Raw genomic sequence first — 8,879 nt, forward strand, 5'->3', positions numbered from 1 at the left:
CTTATTAAATTATAAGTTTCTCCAAAAATCTTATTTATATGTTTCTCAGGTGATATATTATTCATAACAATGACTCCCAGGTCCTTCTCATTTTCTACTTTTTTTTATTCCTTCTTCTCCCAAATTATATGATCCTGCTATTCTGTTTTTGCTTTTTCCAAATTCCATTATACTACACTTTTTTGTATTGAACTCCATCTCCCACTTCCTACTCCATTCTTGTACTTTATTTAGATCTCTCTGTAGTGATTCACAATCTTCTTCAGTTTTTACTCTTTTCAGTAGTTTTGCATCATCTGCAAAGAAGCTCATATAACTTTCAATTCCTTCATCCATATCATTAATATATATAGCAAACATTATTGGGGCCAGAACTGTTCCCTGCGGGACACCGCTTATTACTTCATTCCATTTTGAGTGCTGATCTCTTATCACTACTCTCATTTTTCTTTCTTGCAAAAAGTCTTCCATCCAATTTAGCAATTTACCTTGTATTCCTCCTTCATATTCTAATTTCTTAAGCAACTTCTTATGTGGTACTTTGTCAAAAGCTTTTTTTAGGTCTAGAAATGCACAATCAGCCCATCCATCTCTTTCTTGTATTATATCTATTAGCCTTGAATAGAAACATATTAAATTGGTGACGCATGATCGTCCTTGTCTGAATCCAAATTGCCTTGGATTTAGTACGTTGTTTTTTTCCAAGTATTTTACCCATCTACTTTTGATAATTCTTTCACAAATTTTTGCTATTGTACTTGTTAGAGAGACTGGTCTATAGTTGGTAGGTTCTTCTTTATTTCCTCCTTTATATATAGGTACTATATTTGCTTTTTTCCAATCTTCTGGAACTTTTCCTTCTTTTAAGGAACTGCTTATTATGCTATGTATTTTGTCTGCCAGTTCATTCCTGCATTCTTTCAGAATCCAGTTTGCTATTTCATCTGGCCCATGCGATTTTCTGACATCAAAATTACCCAAGTGTGTCAATATTTCATTCTTTGTTACTTCTATTTCTTCCATAGGGGGGACTTTTTCTTTCCACTCAATCTCTTCAGGTTGTATATTTTCCCTTGTAAACACTGATTTAAAATGTTTGTTCATAATTTCTGCCATTTCCATTTCCTCAGTGTATTCAACTCCTCCTTGTCTTAATTTCTCCAAGTCTTGTTTGTTTTTCAGTTTATTGTTTACAAATCTGTAGAATAGTTTTGGTTGATCTTTACACTTTTCTATAACATCTTTTTCATATTTTCTTTTTTCCTCTCTGCACTTTTGTACATATTCATTTCTATAACCAGTATATATTTTCCATTTTTCAGGTCTTCTGTCTTTTTTCCATCTGGTCCAGGCTTTGTCTCTTTTGTCTTTTAACTCCCTACAACTTTTGTTGTACCAGCATTTTACATATTCTTTTTCTTGTTTTTGTCTTGGGACATACTTTTCCACTCCTTTTTTGTAAATTTTTGTCAAAATATTCCATTTCTCTTCCACTGATGTTTCTTCTTTGTATATTTCTTCCCAGTTTTCTTGTTGGAAGAATTCTCTTATTTTATCAAAGTTTGTTTTTTCATACATCATTCTTCCTTTTCTATATTGTTCATTTCTTTTCATATATTTTTCTTCATTAAGTTCCAGTTCAATCAATATGTGGTCACTTTTACCTATTGGTGTTTTATATTCAATCTTGTCCACTATTCTAGGTTCAGATGTAATTATTAAGTCTAGCCTCGATGGTTCTTCTTCATTTCTATACCTAGTGTTCTCTTGTATCCATTGTGTCATTGAATGGTCAGTAATCATCTCAAGTAGAGCATTTCCCCATGAGTCATCACCACTCTTTACTGTCATTTCTTCCCAGCAGATTTCTTTGCAATTAAAGTCGCCCATCATAACTATTCTTCCTCCGTCTTCCATTATTTTAGTTAATGCTATCTTTGTGTCCTCTAACAATGACTCCCAGGTCCTTTTCATTTTCTACTTTTTTTATTCCTTCTTCTCCCAAATTATATGATCCTGTTATTCTGTTTTTGCTTTTTCCAAATTCCATTATACTACACTTTTTTGTATTGAACTCCATCTCCCACTTCTTACTCCATTCCTGTACTTTATTTAGATCTCTCTGTAGTGATTCACAATCTTCTTCAGTTTTCACTCTTTTCAGTAGTTTTGCATCGTCTGCAAAGAAGCTCATATAGCTTTCAATTCCTTCATCCTTATCATTAATATATATAGCAAACATTATTGGGGCCAGGACTGTTCCCTGCGGGACACCGCTTATTACTTCATTCCATTTTGAGTGTTGATTTCTTATCACTACTCTCATTTTTCTTTCTTGCAAGAAGTCTTCCATCCAATTTAGTAATTTACCTTGTATTCCTCCTTCAGATTCTAGTTTCTTAAGCAACTTCTTATGTGGTACTTTGTCAAAAGCTTTTTTTAGGTCTAGAAATGCACAATCAGCCCATCCATCTCTTTCTTGTATTATATATATTAGCCTTGAATAGAAGCATATTAAATTGGTGACGCATGATCGTCCTTGTCTGAATCCAAATTGCCTTGGATTTAGTACGTTGTTTTTTTCCAAGTATTTTACCCATCTATTTTTGATAATTCTTTCACAAATTTTTGCTATTGTACTTGTTAGAGAGACTGGTCTATAGTTGTTAGGTTCCTCTTTATTTCCTCCTTTATATATAGGTACTATATTTGCTTTTTTCCAATCTTCTGGAACTTTTCCTTCTTTTAAGGAACTGCTTATTATGCTATGTATTTTGTCTGCCAGTTCATTTCTGCATTCTTTCAGAATCCAGTTTGCTATTTCATCTGGTCCATGTGATTTTCTGACATCAAGATTACTCAATTGTATCAATATTTCATTCTTTGATACTTCTATTTTTTCTATAGGGGGGACTTTCTCTTTCCATTCAATCTCTTCAGGTTGTATGTTCTCCCTTGTAAACACTGATTTAAAATGTTTGTTCATAATTTCCGCCATTTCCATTTCCTCAGTGTATTCAACTCCTCCTTGTCTTAATTTCTCCAAGTCCTGTTTGTTTTTCAGTTTATTGTTTACAAATCTGTAGAATAGTTTTGGTTGATCTTTACATTTTCCTATGACGTCTTTTTCATATTTTCTCTTTTCCTCTCTGCATGTTTGTACATATTCATTTCTATAACTGGTATATATTTTCCATTTTTCAGGTTTTCTGTCTTTTTTCCATCTGGTCCAGGCTTTGTCTCTTTTATCTTTTAACTCTCTACAACTTTTGTTGTACCAGCATTTTACATATTCTTTTTCTTGTTTTTGTCTTGGGACATACTTTTCCACTCCTTTTTTGTAAATTTTTGTCAAAATATTCCATTTCTTTTCCACTGGTGTTTCTTCTTTGTATATTTCTTCCCAGTTTTCTTGTTGAAAGAATTCTCTTATTTTATCAAAGTTTGTTTTTTCATACATCATTCTTCCTTTTCTATATTGTTCATTTCTTTTGATATATTTTTCTTCATTAAGTTCCAGTTCAATCAATATGTGGTCACTTTTACCTATTGGTGTTTTATATTCAATCTTGTCCACTATTCTAGGTTCAGATGTAATTAATAAGTCTAGTCTCGATGGTTCTTCTTCATTTCTATACCTAGTGTTCTCCTTTATCCATTGTGTCATGGTGTGGACAATAATCATCTCAAGTAGAGCGTTTCCCCATGAGTCATCCACCCTTTACTGTCATTTCTTCCCAGCAGATTTCTTTGCAATTAAAGTCGCCCATCATAACTATTCTTCCTCCATCTTCCATTATTTTATTTAATGTTATCTTTGTGTCCTCTAACATACTTTTATGTTCACTCTCCTCCCATGAGGCTGTTTTTGGAGGCACATAATTGATCACAAATTTTCTGCTCTTCTTATCTCTGTCTTCCACTTCTATCATAATCATCTCTACTGTATTCTTTCCATATATGACACCTTTCACGTTTATATCCTTCTTAGTCAGGAACATAACTCCACCCCCTTGTTTTTTCTCTCTGTTTCTAATCCAACAATTGTATGCATCATGTCCTACACTGTTGGGTGGTAGTGGGCCTTTTAATTTTGTTTCTACAATTCCCATTATGTCCGGTTCTTTTTCTTTCAAATAATCATTCAGTTCATTCAATCCTGTTATCAATCCATCTATATTTGTGTAAGACGCTCTTAGTTTTCTGCCACTTCCATTGTGTTCTCTGTTTCCCTTATGTTTTTCTTTAGTATGTCGAACTGCTTTATTTTCATGTTCACTACTCTCCAATAGAATCTCTCTTTCTCTGACTCCGTTCTTTCCTCGTTTTTTGCCTTAGCTTCAAGTCTTTTCTGCTTTTCTGCCTCTCTTTCCTCCTTATTCATTTCTCTTTTTATCCATACCTTTTTATATTGATCATTTGTTGCTAGTTTCCCTGTTTTGGATAGAATTTTCTCTGCCGTTGTTTGTGACCTGAATTTAATCTTAATTGGTCTGGTCTTATCTGTACTATATTTTCCGAGTCTGAATTTGTCCTCAATTTCCTTTATAATTTCTGGTTCATCTTCCTGGACTAATTTTAATAAACTGCTTACTCTTTCATTTTCCTCCTTGATTCTTGCGGTTCTATCTGGGTTATGTTTCTCTTCCATTCCTAATATAATTATACATTTCTTTTTGTCAGCTAATTCTCTTACTATATTCTCCTTCTGTCTCATCACTTTAATAACTGAGTCTTCATTATGTTCTTTCAATTGCTGTTTGACTATGTCAGTGAATGAAACCTTATTCCCTTCTTGGGTTGTTCTCCAATTTTTAGCTTCTTTAGCTATTTTCTCTCTGTTTTCATTACTATTCTTCTTCAATTTCTCATTCTCCTCCTTTACATTTCCTAACTGTCTTTTTAGGTCCTCTATTTCTTCAGTTAAGTTTCTGTTAGCCTTCTCTAGTTGTTCCAACCTTTCAATTCTCTGGAAAATGGAGTCTACATTACCTAACTTACGTTCCAAGTCCTCGATCACCTTATCAACTCTCTCCTCTAGTCTTATCAGTCGGGGGGGGGGGGGGTTGTGTCCCCCCCACCCTCTTTAAATCCCTGGAACATATTCTCGTCACTTTCTACTGTATTGCTCCTCTCTATACTTCTAATCTTTACATTTTTATTAGACATTTCATCCTCACTCAGTCTTTTGTTTACCTTTCGCTTGTCTGGCTGGGCCAAGTCTACTCCCTCCTCATTTCCTTCCATTTCCCTCAGTAATCCCTCCCCTTTTCCTCTTTCCCTACTTTCCCACTACTCCACGAGCAATTTCCCCCCCACCCTGTAAAAACACTAGCCACTTCTCTTTGCGTTGGGATCCACAGACTTCAGTTTTCTTCAGAACGTCATCCAAGCCGTCCATTCGCTGAAGTGTATTTACCTAGTTGTATTTACCTAGTTGTATTTTACGGGAAGGGGAGCTATGCTCGTGGGGTCCCGTCTTCATATCTCATTTTATCTAAACTATTTTTAAATTCATGTATTGTTTTTGCACACACCACTTTCTCATCTAACTTGTTCCAACTGTCTATTACTCTGTGAGGAAAGCTGTTCTTTTTCAAATCTCTTCTATAGCTGTCTTTTTTTATTTTCTTTCCGTGTCCTCTTGTATTTCTGTCATCCCATTTTATCAGATTCTCTCTATCAGTAATTTCTATGCCTTTCATGATTCTGTAAATAGCTATCAAATCTCCTCTCTCTCTTCTTTGCTCTAGTGTCTGTAGTTTAAGTTTTTGTAGTCTCTCTTCATATGATAGTTTTGAGAGTGTTGGTGCCAGTTTTGTGATTGCTCTTTGTATTCTTTCAAGTTTTTTTTATACATTTTTTTGTACTTGGTGACCATATCGTTGCTGCATATTCCAATCTTGGTCTTATCAGGGTGATTAGGATTTTCCTCACCATTTCTTCATCCAGGTATGTAAATGCCACTTTGATTGTTCTTATTAAATTATAAGTTTCTCCAAAAATCTTATTTATATGTTTCTCAGGTGACATATTATTCATAACAATGACTCCCAGGTCCTTCTCATTTTCTACTTTTTTTATTCCTTCTTCTCCCAAATTATATGATCCTGTTATTCTGTTTTTGCTTTTTCCAAATTCCATTATACTACACTTTTTTGTATTGAATTCCATCTCCCACTTCCTACTCCATTCTTGTACTTTATTTAGATCTCTCTGTAGTGATTCACAATCTTCTTCAGTTTTCACTCTTTTCAGTAGTTTTGCATCATCTGCAAAGAAGCTCATATAGCTTTCAATTCCTTCATCCATATCATTAATATATATAGCAAACATTATTGGGGCCAGAACTGTTCCCTACGGGACACCGCTTATTACTTCATTCCATTTTGAGTGCTGATCTCTTATCACTACTCTCATTTTTCTTTCTTGCAAAAAGTCTTCCATCCAATCTAGCAATTTACCTTGTATTCCTCCTTCATATTCTAATTTCTTAAGCAACTTCTTATGTGGTACTTTGTCAAAAGCTTTTTTTAGGTCTAGAAATGCACAATCAGCCCATCCATCTCTTTCTTGTATTATATCTATTAGCCTTGAATAGAAACATATTAAATTGGTGACGCATGATCGTCCTTGTCTGAATCCAAATTGCCTTGGATTTAGTACGTTGTTTTTTTCCAAGTATTTTACCCATCTACTTTTGATAATTCTTTCACAAATTTTTGCTATTGTACTTGTTAGAGAGACTGGTCTATAGTTGGTAGGTTCTTCTTTATTTCCTCCTTTATATATAGGTACTATATTTGCTTTTTTCCAATCTTCTGGAACTTTTCCTTCTTTTAAGGAACTGCTTATTATGCTATGTATTTTGTCTGCCAGTTCATTCCTGCATTCTTTCAGAATCCAGTTTGCTATTTCATCTGGCCCGTGCGATTTTCTGACATCAAAATTACCCAAGTGTGTCAATATTTCATTCTTTGTTACTTCTATTTCTTCCATAGGGGGGACTTTTTCTTTCCACTCAATCTCTTCAGGTTGTATATTTTCCCTTGTAAACACTGATTTAAAATGTTTGTTCATAATTTCTGCCATTTCCATTTCCTCAGTGTATTCAACTCCTCCTTGTCTTAATTTCTCCAAGTCTTGTTTGTTTTTCAGTTTATTGTTTACAAATCTGTAGAATAGTTTTGGTTGATCTTTACACTTTTCTATAACATCTTTTTCATATTTTCTTTTTTCCTCTCTGCACTTTTGTACATATTCATTTCTATAACCAGTATATATTTTCCATTTTTCAGGTCTTCTGTCTTTTTTCCATCTGGTCCAGGCTTTGTCTCTTTTGTCTTTTAACTCCCTACAACTTTTGTTGTACCAGCATTTTACATATTCTTTTTCTTGTTTTTGTCTTGGGACATACTTTTCCACTCCTTTTTTGTAAATTTTTGTCAAAATATTCCATTTCTCTTCCACTGATGTTTCTTCTTTGTATATTTCTTCCCAGTTTTCTTGTTGGAAGAATTCTCTTATTTTATCAAAGTTTGTTTTTTCATACATCATTCTTCCTTTTCTATATTGTTCATTTCTTTTCATATATTTTTCTTCATTAAGTTCCAGTTCAATCAATATGTGGTCACTTTTACCTATTGGTGTTTTATATTCAATCTTGTCCACTATTCTAGGTTCAGATGTAATTATTAAGTCTAGCCTCGATGGTTCTTCTTCATTTCTATACCTAGTGTTCTCTTGTATCCATTGTGTCATTGAATGGTCAGTAATCATCTCAAGTAGAGCATTTCCCCATGAGTCATCACCACTCTTTACTGTCATTTCTTCCCAGCAGATTTCTTTGCAATTAAAGTCGCCCATCATAACTATTCTTCCTCCATCTTCCATTATTTTAGTTAATGCTATCTTTGTGTCCTCTAACATACTTTTATGTTCACTCTCCTCCCATGAGGCTGTTTTCGGAGGCACATAATTGATCACAAATTTTCTGCTCTTCTTATCTCTGTCTTCCACTTCTATCATAATCATCTCTACTGTATTCTTTCCATATATGACACCTTTCACGTTTATATCCTTCTTAGTCAGGAACATAACTCCACCCCCTTGTTTTTTCTCTCTGTTTCTAATCCAATAATTGTATGCATCATGTCCTACACTGTTGGGTGGTAGTGGGCCTTTTAATTTTGTTTCTACAATTCCCATTATGTCCGGTTCTTTTTCTTTCAAATAATCATTCAGTTCATTCAATCCTGTTATCAATCCATCTATATTTGTGTAAGACGCTCTTAGTTTTCTGCCACTTCCATTGTGTTCTCTGTTTCCCTTATGTTTTTCTTTAGTATGTCGAACTGCTTTATTTTCATGTTCACTACTCTCCAATAGAATCTCTCTTTCTCTGACTCCGTTCTTTCCTCGTTTTTTGCCTTAGCTTCAAGTCTTTTCTGCTTTTCTGCCTCTCTTTCCTCCTTATTCATTTCTCTTTTTATCCATACCTTTTTATATTGATCATTTGTTGCTAGTTTCCCTGTTTTGGATAGAATTTTCTCTGCCGTTGTTTGTGACCTGAATTTAATCTTAATTGGTCTGGTCTTATCTGTACTATATTTTCCGAGTCTGAATTTTTCCTCAATTTCCTTTATAATTTCTGGTTCATCTTCCTGGACTAATTTTAATAAACTGCTTACTCTTTCATTTTCCTCCTTGATTCTTGCGGTTCTATCTGGGTTATGTTTCTCTTCCATTCCTAATATAATTATACATTTCTTTTTGTCAGCTAATTCTCTTACTATATTCTCCTTCTGTCTCATCACTTTAATAACTGAGTCTTCATTATGTTCTTTCAATTGCTGTTTGACTATGTCAGTGAATGAAAC

The sequence above is a fragment of the Oratosquilla oratoria genome, chromosome 3, assembly GCF_046742065.1.
Source record: "Oratosquilla oratoria isolate Oo_2021 chromosome 3, ASM4674206v1, whole genome shotgun sequence".
NCBI lineage: Eukaryota > Metazoa > Arthropoda > Malacostraca > Stomatopoda > Squillidae > Oratosquilla > Oratosquilla oratoria.